Genomic DNA, 20888 nt, shown 5'->3' with positions numbered 1-20888 from the left:
TATAATACTATTCAGTAAAATATTTTGAAATTTAAGATGAATATCAATGGTTAAATACTCAAAGTATCTAACACTAATTATTAATACATGGTTATAGGTAAGAATTTATCATATACCTATCAAGTTTTATTACTCAAGAATAGATAAAATTGAGGTAAATAAATACCTAAAGTTAAAATAAAATTATTTTTTTAAATGTAATAATTATACTACATTTACATTTTTATGTTTATTGTTTTTGTATTGTTTGTAACTTTGTAAGTATGTCAATATTTAATTTTTCAGATAATTGACTTAATATTTTAATATTTTTGTTTATTGTGGAAGAAACCTTTGGTGACATGCGAAACACCATCATTCTAACGTCTCATAAAAGCTTTATGTGTCCTTGACGATACAACCTCATTACCAGATCGTAGAGTCATTTCTATAGATTTAAATAAGAAGTACACATTATACATAACTATTTTAACTGATTAAATAGCCTAACAAAATGTTACATGCACAACGGCTGATATGTGGTCTTGCAATAACAAAAGTTACTCAAGTATGTCATGTAACTTTATAGATGAGCATACTTATGTTAGATATTCATACGTTATTGGTTGTAGAAGAATTAAAGGCAATCATACTTTGTAATATAGCAGAAGTAATGAATGAAATAACTCATACATATAATATCTAGAACTCTAAAATATCACATACAAAAACTGATAATTTGGCAAGGCGTTCAGAACATACTCATTGAAATCTATTGGTATGGAGTTTTCAAATAAAATTAATGATAACTGGTTAGGTGATGAATCTATATGTGATGAACATAATTATATGGGGTAGTTTTGGCACAGATTTTGATACTGTAGATTTCTACAGGAAACCCATATTTCTTTACTGAGTATTGAGAACCATCTACAATGAATTTAATAACAAGTCCATACTCTAAATTTATATTGCTTATATTATTTATATAATAATTAATACAATTCAGGTGACTAGTAGAAATTAGTATTTTTTATATGTATATATGTATATAATTGGTTGTCATTGGTGGATACTGGCGCAGGTAAGGTAAAAGTATGCCTCACATTATCACATTTATGATTTTAAATAAAGTAATTATATCTTTAAAAAAATATGAGAGTTAAATGTATACTTGTAAGTTGTAGTATTGTAAGGTACTCAAAAACCAGTGGCATAAATAGGCCTCAACTTCTGTTGGTGCAGAGAAATATTTTACTTTCCATACATAACCACCAATATAGGTATATCACACTGTTATAAGAATGCACACCATTTCATTTTTAAATATATTATTTTATATTTTGACCAGCATTTTAATGAATAAAAATATAAGTAGTTTGAATACACGGATCGGATAGACATTTTTCATGTATATTCCAATACATTTAATTCATAGATAAGAGTTTAAGTAGGAGCTTTGTGGGTTAATTGTTTATGACAATGTTGTTACATACATGTAAGTAATAATAAGTATTAAGTAAACATAAAAACACTACAATAAACTCAATTTCAATCTCTTAAAACATTTACATGTAATATTATACTGATATATTGTATTACCAAACTCATATTATGATTCTACTATTGTTTGTTAATTTTCATTACTAACCTTTCCATTGGCTTACATATATTAATATTATTTTTTGCAATATTTCAAACAACTTTCAAAACAAGAAAACATATAATGTGATATATATTTTAATAAATTGAATTTAAATTCCTCAAGTGGTGTAACTATGCTTAAAATATTGTAGATTTGTCATCATTTTTTTGTCGTTGGCATGCAAACATGTATTTTAATTTATAAATGATATTATATATATATTATAAATAGGTATCATTTTACTACTTTATAACTTTTATTAATTTTTTTGTGTTTAATGTTATATCAAAACTTAAAATATAATAAAATTAATTGATACCTATGTTTAATTAATAAGTACAATCGGCAAATTACATTTTTTTTCTTACTTATTTTATTGCAATACCTTTAGGCTACCCTTACCTAAAATAAACCATTGGTTACACTAAATAAATTCCAATTCCTTAAAACATACAATTTGTTGTCTTCAGTATTATTCAATACCCTATAGGCTACACAACTACCAGCAGTAATTTGTTCGAACTTATGATGACATGTGTTATATATATATAATTGTAATATAAGTTAGGTTCGGTTTATAGGTATATAAAAAATATTTACTAGGAACACCCTTGAAGAAAAACACATATATAAATGGAATATCTTTTATATTGCTCATTTCATTAATGCAAATATAACAGAAACACAATAAAAAAAATCAACATAGTGTTAATACTTATTACTAATTCGTGACTAAACCATGCTCTGTTAATCATAAAAATTTCTACACGGCATGCACACCATTTTATTTGTGATATTCATTAATTTCTTAATTCACTTAATACTTTATATTATTCATTGTGAATTTTTACTGATGTCAAACATGCATATATATATAAATTTAAATTGATTAAATAATTAATTTTTGTTATCTTAAAATATAGTAAGTTTAATACATAAATTATTATAATTTCAAAAGCACATACCTACTATAGCCAATGTTTGTAACTGATTTTCAATTTCGATGTATATGTATAATATTATGTTGATTTCTATGTATCACTGTCAATGCACAAATTGGTTAATTAATTAGAACCATTATTGATTTTTTTAAATATAACTAATGACTATAAGAATTGCAACGTTAAGTAAATTTATGTATTTTAATATTGTTCAAAATGTCTATCAAATCATCAATGATCATATTTATCATTATTATTATTATTATTATTATTATTCTATTAGGTAACTACTACTTATTAAAACTAAAATTGTAAAACATTGTGATTGATAATATTAAATTTATAACTTTTAAAACCAAAAACTATAAGCATGTCGCATGTGTACAACACACATATATTATATATAATAGGAATAATAGGATACATTACATTTAATTAATGTTTTATAGGCTACACATATTATATGCATCTAACAACTATGTACTTATAACTATGTATAACTATGTACCTATAAACAATAATAATGTTGTGATACACCAAAACAGGGGTCTATATAAATAATGTATAGCATTCATTATCAAGTTTATTGAACATTTTAATTTCACTAACTACGCACACGTAGTAAATATAAATTAATTATTTGATCTACGCATTACGTTTGCCAATACAATAATAATAATTTAATCCACATCACGTTTTGTTAAGCAATCTTATTTTAAAATTCTGCTATTGTTAACTCGTTATTTACAATCTTTGTACATAAATATTGTAATTTTTCATTTTTTCCTGATCCATGTTTATTTTTTATTCTTACGGGTTCCATATTATGTAAAGATATTTTAGTTTTACCTACATCCACTTCCTCAAGAAATTTTTTAATCAGCTTCCAAGTTGTTGGATGACTATGCCCGAGTAAATGCGGAAACCTATTGTTCCAGCTTTCACAAATATTATTTTAACGATTGTACGGTGCCTGGAGTGTAATATAACCTCTTGTACGTTTCATGTTTCAGGGGGATACAATGGTATTTTTCAGACCAAATATGCAGGGACCGTCGTCATGAAGGCGCCCGCCACGGAGACGCCTGAACGTTCTATATATATTTTTTTCTTTTGTAAGCAATTTCAATGGTCGTATTTAATGCCATATATAAATCAGAGGTTGACAGCTACATTTTGATTTCTACGAGTGTTAACGGCTTTGTAGAAAAATAACAATAGTCGGCATGCCGCTGGCGGCGACGACCAACCCAAGAGTGTATATTTATATTATTTCCAGTTTATTTCATTCCAAAAATGACCAGTCATTGCCTGCACGTTCAATTGTCCTATTGTAACACCCAACATTTCAGCAATCGATTTTTCTTACTAATCGTTTATAAGGTAAAAAATAGAGAACACAACAAAAGTTTCAATATTTTAGTTCAAGTTTCGTATTCGACGTATTACAACATACCGCATTCCTGTTTTACTTTTTTTACTGTTGAATGAATTAATATTATTACGGTAATCTGAAAAACATCCCTAAATATATTCCTAACTGTTGTATACAGCCATCTAAATTATTAATTAATAATAGCAAAAAAATTTAAAATTTGAATGATATAACTTTTATAATATTATCTTGATCACACAGTTAGATTACCTAAAAAATAAAAATAATTATTATGATAACAATGAACAATATTACGAATATAAAATATCATATTTTACTTAAACGAACTATATTTTGAAAATCTCCATCGAATAAAAAATTTACTATCATTTTGACGTACGTAAGTAAAATCTTTAAAACAAATTTTGTTATTGTAGGTAGTAGGTACTATGTACAGGAACTAGAGAAGTATACTAATAACCGTCTAAGGTTTAACCGTAATAACTTATCGTTAGCAATATAAGGAATCGCAGAAAGAGTCATATAATAATAATAATAATAGTTACAGCTGGCCAGTCGACTGTAAAAATATAACAATAATTATAGTATAAATATTTTATTGGGTATAGTGTAATATGATATTAAATATATAATTAAATTAAAACTCTACGTTGTCATTCCAATACATATAAAGTGTTCACATTATATTTATATTTTTGGGCTTTTTTTCCATTAAGTTTTTTTTCTGGGCTTTTTTCCGTAGACATTTTTCTGCCAACCCAATAGAGGTGGTTCGAGGAGGGGTAATATAAATGGTAATCGGTAAAAATATCCAAATTTTACGTAAATTAGTATATTACTCTTTACTTTCTAATAAATGCCACGCCTGCATGTGTTATTATCTCCGTCTTACTAACCTAAGAACTAATGTTTAAATATTCAATTTTAAATCGTTTTTAACGTTCATTTTTTTGAATTTCTAGTAAGGACAATTTAAATTTTTTATTATTCAAACCTCAGGTTTTTGTTTTTCAAAATACCTAATATATTATATACTTTGCATTTTGTCTAATTTTAACAGCCAATTCATGAAGGTAGTTTTAAATTCTTGAAATGGCTACCTGAGATATATTTATAGAGATCATATTTTTTCAAGATTTTTGACCAAGCATTTTTGATAGCACAAACCAATAATTTTAAGTAATTTAATGAAAAAGTAAAAAACAAATGTATTTTCTTAAGCTTATAACTTATTTATATTTATGTTCTCAAAAAAATAACGACGCTATGACACAGATAAAGTTCTTACCTAAGCGTTGTGGAATTTTGGTAATTCTACTATAAATACAAAGGGAGTAAAGTTGTCCCGTGCTAAACAGATTTTGCTATGTTATACGGTTGTAAGACGGAGACAACACATGCGGGTGTATAATTTAAATTTTTTTGATCAGAATTTTCAAATGTATTCAATAATAAGTATGTAATATGTAATATGTATTAATGTATTAATATTAAAGCAAAATATGTAGTAAAATTAAATTCATAAATATGTGATTAAAATTTTCTTCTCAGTTAACCTATAATATTCATTCGGTTATAAAACTCACTTTGGGATCACCACAAATATATGATATAAGCGGCTTCCACTGTACTTATTAGTTATTATGGTCATATCCGAACCTTCGCAAAGGATTGGTCGTTTATTAAACAACAGTCCTGGAAATCAATGTACAATAAGTAACAAATATGTATTGTTATGTTCCCCATTTCATATATTATATTATATATTGATGGTATAACGGACTGTTATAATATGGACGCTCGAATTCTTATCGATTCCGCCAGTGCAGGTACTGTGAAAACAACTAATTGATTTAACCGCACCTATACCAATTTTAACTTCAGTTTGGTCCCTATCTTTTATATGGGAGAACAGCAGTTGTCCGAAAAATGATAACAGCTCTGACCGAAAAATGGTGGCGTTGAATCTATTGCCAACATCGAAACTTTAAAAAAATTTGTTAAAATAATTATTGTTTCTTTTAGTGGTATCACTAGTTTGAAACTTTAAAATAGAAGAATTAATATACTATTATGCTATTTATATTATGGTTACACGATTTTCATTCACTAATCACTTATGTCTTATTTATAGCATGACAAAATGGATCTATTTTGTCATGATTTATAGTTAATTTATCTGAATTATTAATAATACGACCATTAAATAGATTAAATTTAATCTTTTTCTATTCCTTAATACAACTACACTGTATAAAGACATTATTATATAATATAATATCCTAATAATATGAAATATTAATAAATCATTATGAATATGAAATTGGTCTCTATTAGTTCTCTAGTTTAGACACCATAGACGTATTTCCTGTGACATCTTTTGTCGTATACTCGACTATTATTACTCGTATGGACTGATCACTCTGATGCACTACACAATTAAATGTAAGTTTTTGTATATTTAAATTTAAAAAAACTATTATTTCATCTAAATAATAATTATAAAACATTTTCAAATAACACGTTTTAACTTTTTAAATACATTCCCTCAGAATCTAAAATAGGTGTTTAATGTTGAAAACGTCATAATTGTATTAAGTACTCTTTACTAGTATCTTTATATTTTATTTTTATTTGTATAATTCACTATAATTGTCATTACTCATTATTCATACAAAAGTGTGAAAACTTAATATAATATCCAATATTTATTTACAATTTATAAATAAAAATACATTTCTAATAGATTATAGAGGTTAGTAAAATTAGGTAAGTTTTGGTTATTAATATTTAATATTATACTACAATGAATATACATTTTATTACTGTTAACAAACAAGGCTGGTAAATAAAATATTTTTGAAAATATAACTTACGTTTAAAGTCTTTTAACTATTTTTTTATAGGAAGGTAATTTTCTGTTTTATTCAACTTGTAGAAGTTACAATTCAACTAGAAAATAAAAGTAACTTAAACATAGTTAAAAATCAGTTACTTTTTTTATACAGTTAAAGCTAACAAATAACATAGTTATTTAATTAAATTTAGTTTTAGTTTTAAATAAATGTAACTATGTATTAAAATGAATTTCTGTACACAAATATTATAAAATCAAATAACTTAACATGACAGTTAAAATAAAAGTTTTTAACTTGTTAGTGCCCAGCCTTGCTTATATTTAGGTGCATATACATAATTAACCTAACCAAATTAATTATTTGTACAAAAATATATAAATCAAGTTTCTAGTTAGTAAAATAAACGCAAAGTAGTAATTACATTTAAAATCGATTCTATGTCATTGTCATACAAAATATATAGATAACCTTAAAATTAAGATAAATTTAACAAAATATCTATTCAAAAATAAAATAGAAAAAATTTAAAATTTAAGTCAAAATTATAAAAAAAAAATTATAATTCCCTATTACTGGTGTTTAGCTATATGCTTGGCTATATGTTATTTAAGCTATTCATCATCTGTCAGTTAAAATTAATTTGTATTGATCATTATAGAATATTATTACAAGTTATGTAAAAAAACATGTGTTAACCAAGGTGAATACCAATCTCCTGTGCTACATAACCATCGACTCTATGCCTATCTACAGCTCGTCTTAAAAATTGTATTATTCAGGTAGGATCCCTGTCAATCACCAACTCTTGTAATAAACCCCTTATAACTTTAGTATTATGATTTCTAACCTGTTTGGATCGTCGTATCTATAGTATTAGATTAAAATATATGAAATAATTATTGATTTCTATTTAGGTACACTTGTTTTAATTGATAGCATTGATAAAATAAAATAATATAATTCAACACTCTGATCTACTTACATTCAAATTATTTATCAATTGTTGAAATTCAATATTATATTGATTTTCTAAGAATTGTAACTGATCTGTAAATATATAATAATAATTAGTTACCAAGTTAAAATTAAGCTTAATAGTATTTTATGGTTAGGTTAGGTTTAGGTTTAACCCTAAAAAAACTATTATCCATCAACCTGTAGTAACATTCTATCAATAAAGTACATAAAAAATATACATAATTTATAAGTCATGACACAAGCTAGTTATTTTATTTGCAGTGCTAGAAATAATTTTATTTTTAACTACTAGAAAAGTAGAAATTTACTGGAAATTCATTCAAAATATGTTTTTTACTCTAATTAATAATAATTGGGATCAACATGTAAATAGTCTATCATTTAAGTATACTTACTACAAAAATTGAATACCCAAACATGTTACAATTTTAAAACAAATATCCCATAAATTCACAGTTAAAACATTGATTTGATTATGGAAAATCTATAAATAATACATAAAATCATAATAAAAGCCATAAACATAAATTAATATTGAAAATAGGTAGTTATTATTTTTAAACTGTATAGGTAAAGGTTCTAAGTACTATATTTTCTCCTTGCCTGTAACAAAAACACATAAAACATTTAAATTTTAGTTACTCTATCTAACACAATTATTGTCACATAGGTAAAGATTAGTTGACACTTATGATGATACAATTATAAAAATTGAACTTTAAACCATACTGAGGAATTCCCACTGAGGAATGAAGCATGATAACTCTCAATGTAGTTATTTGTCCTTATTTCCTGATTATATACTGAGACATTTTCAGGGCTCAATGTTAGAAACCAATATCTCCAAATATAACAATTAAAAAATCATTTAGCTGCACAGCTAAATCAGGGAAATGGTTAACATATTCTAAGACTTCATTGAAAGCATCTTCCATTGACGTAAAGCATCAATTCTTGTAGCCGGTAATAATAAATAATAGATTATTAACAAATGAACTGAGGAAAGCTGTTATTTCTACTGTCAATTAAACTCATTTTAACTTTAACCTTTTCCTAGCTCAAGTTAAGCTAACAATTAAAACAAAAATTTTTGAACGTTGAATATCAGCAATCAAAGGAAGTTGTAACATACATACCATATTCCACAATAGTGGCTTGTTCAAACGACATGTTTAAGAAATGTTTTGAGAAAATTAAAAGAAAAATAATTCAACAAGTTGTATAATCCAGAAAAGTACAGAAAATGTTCTATATATATCATTATGTATAAATATTTATATGCTTATATTACAACTAAAATACCGACTTTTGTATGTAATGGTTGGCAACACTTTTTGATTTTCAAACTGTTATCAGTCGTCGGTTTCTTATCATTTTTCGGACAACTGCCTACGACCCCTTTTATATATTGATTATTACTAAGGCCCTGAATTTTATGCAATAAAAACTAACAAAATATGTATGCACTTATGCGCTTAAAAATCCTGATATATGCGATTAAATATGCTCTTATTTTTTTTTTTTAACTTATAAATATGAGGGAAAAATAATTATTAGTTATGAATTTAAGAGATACTACTCACGATTTTTAATTCAAATTCTTTGACTGGTAATTAAAAACATTATTTTATTAATTAATATACATGATTTGTGTGTTCTTGGGAACGTCGAATTTTCGATACAAGGTTTTTATAAAAATATTAAATATATACAGGTTAGGTTAAAGAGAGATCAATATTTACTAGGAGAATGCAATTGTGATGTACAACTATGTTCTTATAATCTATTGCATACGTATTGTACAAAAATATTATATTTTAATTAAATTATTATTAAAAATTGATTTTGTGCATTCCCACAAAATCCACGATACAGGTTTATGCGCAAGCTTTTTAAGAGTTAGCAACGAAAAAGATCATTTAATTTACTATTTTAATTCTTGTATGACCACAGCAGCTGTAGCAGCAATACCCGAATTAAAACATGTAATTTATTGTATACAAATCATTTACAATGAACCTGATTATATGCAGTGAAAATACTATGTTATATGCATGGAAATATGCACTAAAAATTTAATTAGAAAAAAAAATTACGAAAAATGTATGGTATGATGAAATTTACTAATGAAAAGTAATTTATTATATTACATTTATGTGTATTTATTTATAGTTCTCGTAATTATTTCAGGAGGTACGGGAATGTACCTACTATGTAGTATGTGTTTTAAGACATAAAATATGTCTGTATTTAAAAATGTGTGTTTCTTGTATTAAAATACGATTATAATTTTATATTTTTTTTCCATATTAATTTTCAACTTATCGAGTTAAATTCATAATTCGCTAACTGTTAACTCTAAACTGAACTTAACTCGAGTTAATTAATTTCATTAACTTGCTCACCTTTGGGAAAAATACGAATATATGCCATTTATATCATGAATCGATGAAATATGCATTCTTGGAAAAAAAAAAAAGGCGATTATGTGTAATTGCATACGCAGATATACAAATGATTATAATCTGAAGTCTACAATGATTTCATATAATATATAAAATATAATATATATGCGTGTAGGTGTGGATGTGTGTGTACCTGTCAAATGTCGACACGATTTATTTAGGATTTTTGGGTACAGACTGATTTTACACGCCCGATACAATACAATGAATAATGATATAATGCCGGTACCTACCATATTTGGGCAAATCCGACCCTTCGCCAGAAAATAATCTTGTGTATTGTAGAAAAATAAAGCATAATATCGTTGTACTACGCAGTAGGATTACTATATAGAAACTGCGTAGTACCACGAAACAAAAACGGTTTGTCCTGCACATTCATATCATAATATTGTGTAGTATAATTTATAAACCTGTGGTGGAGAGCCCCCGGCCAAAGTACACTTGGGTACATTGCGAGGCGGGGCATATATCAATTGCGCCGAAAATCGCAGGTAAAAAAAGAAAAATTATGGGATAGGAAAAAGGTATACATCAACTGCGCCGATCGATATTTTAATGTAATAAATGGTGTACGCTGATCGATTCTTAAATATATATATAAACGTCTATAATAATATTATTTCTATTACAACTAAAAATCGGTTTTTACGTGTTTTAATCTAATATATCTTTATCGTATATCTATTATCTATAAGTATCATAGGTATGTTTGAATTATATTATTTTATTAGTTGAAGATAAAACAAATTACTAAATGTGTACAAATAAGAATAAAAAACAAAAAACCATAGTTGAAGATAGTATGTCCAAGTATTTATATGGAAATTTAGATATGTTTGAATTTGTACAACGGATAAGCTACCACTACAAAAAATGATTATAAGGTAATTAAATATAAATCTATTTTTATATCTAGATTTTCTAATTTTAATTTAATTTTTTTAGATTGAGATTAAGATTCAAGACACTTCATCAGGAAGATAAATTTGTATGTAATATATATTGTATGTAAATTATTTTTATTTAAATTTACTTTTTAATATATAACTCTTTTAATACCAGCGCATTAGATGTACTCCTTATTAATATACCTTTTTTATGCCGGCGCAATTGATGTACCTATACTATACAGGTAGTATCCCAAATGCGGCGAAATTGACGAAACCCCGCGAGGCGCTGTTGAGCATTGTTTGCGATATCCATACTGAGAAAATAGTTTGTGTTGTTGGAAATACATTTTTATGTTGTTGATAATGTAATAATGATAATATTTTGGGTAAGAAGGTTGGTGAAATACTTCAAAAATTTTATTTTTAAAAAGCCACCGACGTCATAATCTTATGGGAATTATGCGTATTTTAATGAAGTGATTTTCAAATTTTAAATATTAAAGATTTAAACGTTATATCTTATCGGTACTTGCTTAAACCGAACATAGACATAATTACCATGGACTTGTAAACATGTATGATTTAGCTAGGATCATGAATATTGTATAATATACTATTTATATGCGAATTAAATATAACATAATAATATTGATGCAGGACTTGTGAATTGCGGAAAAAAATCCCAAGCACATTTTATGTATAAGATATAATAGAAATGAATTCAATATTGCATATTATTTTATAGAAAATTACGTGATTATATTATCTAGTCAGCTACGAACTTATAATAGGTAATAATAATAATAAATTAAAATGTTATGTGATTATGATACCTACTATCTACTATATCTTATACCGGTACTGAAACAAATTACTATTTATTGGTAAGTTAGAATTACATCTTGATCGAGATTATTTTGTGTATACTGTTGAGAATACCGAAAGTGTAACCATTATGGCATACATTTTATATACCTACATATAAATTTAGTAATGTTGTATTTTTAGTGTAAATCGTTATATCGTTACGCTATTTCGTATAAATTTAAAATTCAAACGCACTTAAAATTTTTCCTGTAATGACGATTCGAGTTTTCTCTATAGCTACTTGAAGGAAAACATATGGAAAACTTAGAGTTAAATTTTTTAACCTAAGATATAAATACAAACAATTTTATGAATTTTGAAATACAAAATAATTCTCAAATATTCATGGTTTTGACGAATTTTTGTCAATATTTGAACTTCAAATGCTAATAAAAAAAAATTCTTATAACTTTTTAATCACTATAAGAATAACTTATGAAGAACTATGTATTAAATTTTCAAGTATTTTGGTAGAACCAGAAAAATTTTATTGACACTCCCAAAAATATTTTTCAGAAAAATTTAAAATTTCAGTTGTCTATAAATATCTCAAAAAAGTCAAAATATTTTGAAAATTAAACTGTATATAGATAACACTATTATAAACATTTGGTGAAAATTTCAAGTATTTACAGTGATCAGTTTTTGTATTTCAACCACATAAAAAATCGATTTGGTCGAAAACTGGTTTTGCGTAACAATTCCCGTTTTTCTGTCACCTTTTTTTATGTTTTTTTCAATTTTTATGAAAACTGTTTGGAAAATGTTTACTTTTGACCTCTATAATGCACCAAGGATAGTCACTTTTACATCAGAAACCACCCCCCAAAGTTTGAAATTGAAGCTGTTCGATCCTATCGCGATAGATATTCGTCGCAATAATCATCGACGATTTAAAATAAGATAGTATTATTATTTATTATGATATCTGTATGTGGAGGTACCTACCGCCACCGATAACGACCAGTCACCGTTCAATCGTCGAACATACAGTCCACACTTGCCCTTAAACGCGTGGGCTTTCGTTTATATTAAAATAAATCTAGAAATAATCGGAAACGTGAGTTACTTCATTAATTTCACATCCAACATTTGGTCCATCGACCCGGACGTATCGCGAATTGGTGTACTCAAAGTTCGTAAAATATTCTTAAAAAAAAAAAAAAAAACAGTGCGCAAGGTTTAGTTTTATTTTTCGCCAAGTTAAAATTCAATTGTTTTATTTTTATTTTTTATTCGGTCTCGTTATATTGCCGCATATGTTAACAAGTACGCATGTGTATTACAATTGTGATCTACGACATCATTGGATTTGGATTCGCTAAATCAGGTCAGAGCTTCCTAATTTCTATTTCCTTTATAATAATCGGTGTTGGGATTTTGCGCGCTATAGTACAAGCACAGTAAAATAGTACATTAATTATTGGTGGTTAATCGTACTTATTTAATATAGTCGTTGTCAGGGCTTTCCATACTAGAATACTCGTATAATCGCATCTATCATAAAATGGCTGAAATAATAGCTCTCACCACTCGTCGAGGACAACTCAAAGGTCAATTAACTAGGTTCGGTTCTTATATCAAAGATAATAAAGATAATATTGATATAGAACAACTCACACATCGCAGAGAAAAAATGAGCGTAATTTGGGACGATTTCGAACAAGTTCAAACGCGAATCGAAGAAGAAAAGGGGATTAACGATGAAAGCGAAAACTATAGAGCAGAATTTGAAGAGTTATATTTCAAAAATATGGCAGAATGTGACAAACTTATGAAAAGCGTAACGATAAATTCTAGTAATTCCGATCGTACTGATGACCCGTCTGGTATAGGAAATAGTTCTCGCTCTGTCACACCTTCCGACAACAGTCATCACGCTCCCCCTCCAATTAAACTAGCCGCCCTAGAAATTCCTAAATTTTCTGGAAATTATACGGAATGGTCATCTTATTATGATATATATATGGCAATCGTGCATAATAACAACTCATTAAGTGACATTCAAAGATTCTTTTATCTGCGTTCGTCACTTAGTGGCGATGCCGAACGTAGCATACAATGCCTACAAACAACGTCTGATAATTACCAAAAAGCCTGGGCTAGTTTAATCGAACGATATAATAATAAAAGAATTTTGGTACAGGTACACACCAAGGCCTTATTTGACATAACACCGATAAATGAGGAATCTTCCCACCAATTACGTAAATTGAACGACGTGTTATCAGGCCACATAAAAGCGCTCGAAACACTCGGTCAAAGTCCAAAGCAATGGGGCTCATTACTCGTACACTTGATCACGACTAAATTAGATACTGCAACATTACGTCATTGGGAAAGCGAAGCACATAAACTAGATAGCGTAACCGCCGAACAATTACTTGAATATTTACAATCTCGATTCCGGATATTAGAAGCAGTCGAATCAGCCGGTAATTTTGTTCATACCTTAAAGGCAATTAAAGAACAATCGAAACATAAAAAAAATACACATAGGTCTACGTCATTTGCCACCTCGGGAGAAATTAAGTGCTACAACTGTAAACAGTCGCACACGATTTATAAATGTCCGTCGTTTTTGAAATTATCGATTATTGAACGAATAAAAAGGATTACAGAGCTTAATTTATGTAAAACTTGTTTACGTTCACACGATGGTGAAAAATGTAATGCTCGCCCATGTCCGAAATGTTTACGTGCACATAACGGATTATTACATATCGTACCGCGTAACACATCGGCCGATAAAACGAACAACGGGATGTTGTCGTCGACATCGGAAGGCGTAGTCGATAAACGCGAGAGTAATAGAGATAGTGCTATTACCACGGAAACAACGAATGTAGTCGCGCATACTACGCGTCAAGACGTAAACAATCAAATATTATTGTCGACCGCCGTTGTACTGGCCTACAGCAACTCGAACGAATTATGTACCATGTCGCGTTTTACTGGATTCTGGATCACAGAATAATTTCATTACCGAATCAATGTCTAAACGTTTACAGCTAAAAAGAAGAAAAATATCGTATTCAATTATCGGTATAAATCAATCGAATCACAGTGTATCGCATCAGGTATCTACAAAAATTAAATCCCGACTACGCAATTACGAAACGTATTTAGATTTCGTCGTAATGCCTAAATTAACGAGCTACCTGCCGTCAACGTCGATAAGCGCGTCGGATATAAATATACCTATACGGAAAAAAATATTTAGTTGAGTCAACCAAAATTATATTTATTTCAAATATAAAAAATAGTTGCCTGGGGGACAGCTATAAAATTAGCTCATGTTACTAATACGATTTAGTTGAACAATTATAGTTGAAATAGCAATACATATTATAGTTGAATTACCTACAGAACTATCCACAAAATAATAGCCATTTCTATTAAAATAAATAGTTAAATCTGTTATCATACTTAGTAGGGCCAACTAAAGTATTTGTTTGTTTTGACTATAATATATTTAAATTATAGGAATATCTACTATTTTTATTGAATATACCAACTAAAATTATAGTTACTTTTCTAGGACATTTATATTTATTATAGCTATAATATATAGTAACAATAACTATTTTTTATTTGCAGCCCACCTCCCCCACCGCCAAAATTTATTTTTGATATTATAAACTATAAAAGCACGTGTTATCTTATATAGGTATATATTTATTGTAAGAATGTACCTCCCCCTAAACTATTATATTATGGTTGTGTAAATTAAATTAATTAAATAAATATAAGTGTACAATCAATAAAAACTTTTTATTTGAAATTATTTCCATAAAACATTGGCTTGCTTTACTGCCATTAAACAAATAATAATAGGTAAATAAAAAACATATTTTATAAAGATAATACAATAGATAGATATTAATATTATATATAGAGATACATATAATATAAACAAAAGTAAAACATTGGCTTACTGTATTGCCATTATACAAATAAAATTTAAAAAAAAACAACATATATATGTTAATTATATATTATAATATGAACAAAAGTAAAATATTGACTTGCTTCATTGCCGTTACACAAATAATAATAGTTAAATAAAAACATATTTTATAAAGATAATACAATAGATAGATATTAATATTATATATATATAGAGACTGGTTAAACCTAAAATTTGATGTTTCTTTCCAAAGTTTAACTAAAGTAGTTTCGGGTTGAATATTATTTTTTAACCAATTTATAGAATCTTCAAAATCTATGACACATATTACATAAAATATTAATATTGAGTTAATACTTATGTTTAAAATATAAAACTACCATGTTCGACAAAATTAGTATTTTCAACTGTCTCAGAATGGTTTCTTTTTTTATTTGGAGTAATTCTTTTCATTTCTTTTTTTAAATGACAATATTTGTCATACAATTTGCCTCTATTTGGAGTAATTTTGTCCCCTACTTTCAAATAAGGAATAAAATAAGTTTCCCCAACTTTCAGTTGGGAACAACTCTTCAATACCTTATTAAAAATAAATAAAAATAAAAATAAATTAATAGTTCTTAAAAAATTAGATAATAGATAGATTGTTTTAATAAAAGTTCTTAGCATTAACACTAGGTACCATCAAGGTAGCAAAAGGTTTAAAAAAAAAAAAAATATTTTATATGGACTGTTCACCACAATTTTTTTCAATGATCCTTTTTCACTTCAAGGCAGTTTATAACAGCAAAATTAAAAAATGATGTATAATATATAGTATAATATGAAATATACCTAATATAGGTAATACCATATACTACCTATCAAAGTAATTTGAAATTTCAAATATATAATACCTTTTGCTAATTCCGTAAATTGAACCTTGTCAAGTTTTATTGTCTTTTGTATACGATCTTTAATTATTACTGATGATAATTTATTTCTCATTGATTGATTTAAATAACCACATGAACCATAGAAACTTAAAACACACTTTCCATCATGATATTGTTCCAATAAATGTTTAATGTTTGTGGTCAATGTTGATACTAATAATTAATAAATTTATAAGAAATAAGGATACATAATATAATACATAATATACATAATATTTTAAAAATATAAATACAGTTTAAATTTTGGATAAAACTATTAATGTAATTCAATTTATATACTTAACTATAATTTGGTAATTTAGATTATTTAATATAATACATTTTAGAATTATTATGCAAATGGTAGATTTATTATTCGTATTTATGAGTAAATTAAAATACTATGAATAGGTAGGTTGTCATTTTTGTAATAATTTTGTATTGATAGCTAAATAGTACTATATGTTATTCCTAAGTTAATAATTTGTAAATTCTAAGTTTTAATAACAGAAGATAGGTAGGTAATTCAAATGAAAAAAAAAAATAATAATAATAATTTGTAATTTAGAAATCAGATAGTTATTTAAATATCAAAATGTATGAAATAAATTTTACCTGAAGAATATTCATTATGTTATTTAGTAATACTCGTGTTTGAAGACACTAATGCACTATCATTTAATGAAATTTCCTCCTCAACAACATTGTTGTCAAATGGTAATAATATATTATCTGTATCTGTTACTTCAAATTCCAAATTGTCCCAATCAATTGCAGGGTGTTTTGGTTGTAATTCAATTTTTTGAACATTTAAATTCTAAAATATTAGAAGAGTTGTATGAGAAAATACAAGATAGTTACATTATTTCCTAAAAATAAATTTATCAGATAAACCAAAAACAATCTTTTCACAATTCCCCCCTCTTTTCTGAATATATAAAATAAAAAACTCCTTTAGGAGTTCATACTTTTAGATCTTTTAATTCTCCAAGTTTTTTTAAAAATACTGAGCGTTGACCAATCTTGGGAAACAATTGTGTGATCATAGTTTCAGTTAAATTTAATAATGCCATTTCATTTATTTCTTCATCTAAATAAAATATACAATTTATTATTTGAATAGGTGCTATATTAGAATAATGGTACTTTTTATGCCTAATTTAAATTAAGCTTTTAATTATGGTACCTTTAAAAACTTCAATGATTTCTGTCGAGAATCCCCATTCTTTCAATTTTGACTCTGTATATAAATCCATATCTAATATAACACAAAAAATAGATCAATTTTATAAAACAAATATTCAAAATATCATTGAAGAGAATACTTTTAAGTTTTATTAATGGGTAAATTATAATTTTTTTTTATTTTAATAAATTTGTAGGTAGGTACATAAAAAAGAATATTATTTATAAACAATTAATAAAATCATGGCTGACTTTCAATAGTGTAACTAATACATTAGGTACCTACGTTATTATATATTTTTTTAAATACCTAGGTATTTTAATTGAGTAAGTATTTAAATAATGATTTAGGTACTTGCATTTATTGTAAGTTTAAAAAAGTGTAATGTTAAATGTTGATAAATTGATAAACTATATTTTTGTAATTAACTGATGTGTACTAACATTGATTCATAACATCACAACATTCATAAAGATATTATAATTAGTTTTACAGCATCCAATCGATGGGATAATTGATAGGATATCTAATCATGTTAAAATATGACTATTGTCTATTATGACTTAATATTTATTAAACAATTATTCTAAACTTTTAAACAGGTTAATGATATTTAAATTATATTTACATATTAGGTTTTCCTAATATTTGAAACTAAAACACTAACTTATCAATCTTAATGAGTAGGTAATGCCATTTAGACTGTAGTTATAATATAAGTATCCATATAGCCTTATATGTAGCATAATATAAATACAATAAATGTTGCGTAAGTAGCATATTTAACGAGTAGGTACAAGTTACTACTGAAGACATAGATTTTGGTAATAACTAATAACTAATAGGTAGGTATAGTAAAACAAATAAACTTACCTCAAGGCTCAAGTAGAAACTCACACTTTCTTCAAACAATTTGTTTTATAGTGTATAATTACTTATACAGATAATATATATAGTGTTATACTTATAAACGATTACAGATCCAACTTAACTTCGGATAGTGCAATTAAAAGAAAACGCGAGAAACAATATTAGCACTATGGTAAAATAGTAAAATAGGTACACCGTTCACTCCGGTTCACAACGAAATTATTGTATTTCCTTATTAATATACCTCGATTAATACAATACGTAATGGTCGACAACGGACACACGATGTTTAAAAGCGGCATACACATCGGGAATTAGCCATGGATGTAGACATGTAGTTGGTAGGGTAGTTAGTTGGGTAGCGGTGGGGGGCGGGTAGAGGTTCGACGATAACGGAATATTTAGCTTTCTAAAAATAAACTATAATTTTGATATAAATTATAGTTGAAACGACTAATATTTATAGTAGATACAACTAAACTGTTTTTATACTAAATCTTAGCCGAGATAAATAGTAACTGTAACTAAATAATAGTGATTGTACCTATAATTTTTCAACTATGACACTTTAGTAATACTTAGCAAAATTTAATTAGCAACAATAACTAAAATATAGCGATACCACCTACAATTTGAATAGCTATAATTTTATAGTAATTTTTTTTTTCCGTAAAAATTTGGTTATAGGCTCCTGATTAACCAAAAAAAAGTCGCCATTCCTCCGAGGTCCGGAAGTGTCCGCCATCTTGGATTTTAAGTGCGATTTTCAGTTTTTTCAAATTATCTTTGAAAATACTAATTTTATATCAAAAATACCTCTACACAAAAATGGAGCTGATAAAATTTTAACGCGGCGCGCTATAATACTATATATAGGCTGACCGTATGCGGCGCGCCACACTTGTGTCCACTAGAAAACGCAATATTTACGTTTGTTTTATATATTAACATATTACAAATAGACATTATTATTGATATACGCTATATTATAAACAATTTAAATATTTTATAATCATATAATATAAATTATACACCGCGTATTATATTTTACTAAAATATAAATATTAGGTATTTTATAACAGTATTGTATAGGAAAGTATATTGAATAATTTACAGAACTAAAACAACATTTTAATTTAAGTTGCTTTATTTACATTTTTTTTTACAATTAATATTATTATTATAATTCATTATACACATTATACACATTATACAAAATTCATTTTTTGCGTTTGGAAGATGGACCATATACTATTTCATCCTCGTCCTCATTAGAATTATCGTCGGACTCGTCTTCATTAGCTGTGTTATAGGGAAAGGACACAACGGTTGGGTCAACTGAACAGCCACATACAAAACTCCCATAATATAATTATATAAAATAAAATTCAATGTAGGTACCAACATGCTATAAAAAAATATTTATATTTTAGTAAAATATAATACGCGGTGTATAATATATATTATATGATTATAAAATATTTAAATTGTTTATAATATAGCGTATATCAATAATAATGTCTATTTGTAATATGTTAATATATAAAACAAACGTAAATATTGCGTTTTCTAGTGGACACAAGTGTGGCGCGCCGCATACGGTCAGCCTATATACAGGGTGATTCTTTTATCAAACAACACTCATTATTTGAAAAAGTATCGACTTTTTTCAAATTTTTTTTTTTTCAAAATTGTAGATTTATGCTGTTCTAGAATTGTATATCTTTTTTATATTTTTCACCCTTATATTTATTAGGTAAACCACTGTCAACTTTTGATTTTCAAATGGTAACCTATACTTAAAATTTCATAATTGAATAAAACTATTTTTTTCATTAATTAATACGTTCTAATTTTCATTTTTCGTTAATCCGTTGATGAGATATTGCTCCTCAAAGTTAGGTGGTTTTGGGAGATAGTTATAGTGTGTAAATGTGTTATACCACTTATACCTCGTCAGTAGATACCGCAGCTATCAGGATTTTT

The 20888-nt window shown here is 26.6% G+C and overlaps 1 long non-coding RNA gene and 1 pseudogene across 1 annotated transcript; both read right to left on the bottom strand.

The window, feature by feature from the left end:
- Positions 1-7602: 7602 nt before the first annotated feature.
- Positions 7603-8317, bottom strand: LOC149059449 (uncharacterized). The gene is made up of 3 exons (XR_016191622.1): positions 8193-8317; positions 7802-7866; positions 7603-7684 (listed from the first exon to the last, which is right to left on the bottom strand). It is a non-coding gene; the product is annotated as an uncharacterized LOC149059449 (long non-coding RNA).
- Positions 8318-15311: 6994 nt separating this feature from the next.
- On the bottom strand, positions 15312-18102 carry LOC149059448 (uncharacterized; annotated as a pseudogene).
- Positions 18103-20888: the final 2786 nt, after the last annotated feature.

This window comes from Diuraphis noxia, unplaced genomic scaffold, assembly GCF_037042655.1.
Source record: "Diuraphis noxia isolate RWA-SAM2 unplaced genomic scaffold, SU_Dnox_SAM2 contig0001, whole genome shotgun sequence".
Classification (NCBI taxonomy): domain Eukaryota; kingdom Metazoa; phylum Arthropoda; class Insecta; order Hemiptera; family Aphididae; genus Diuraphis; species Diuraphis noxia.
This window is presented reverse-complemented; position numbering and strand designations above follow the sequence as displayed.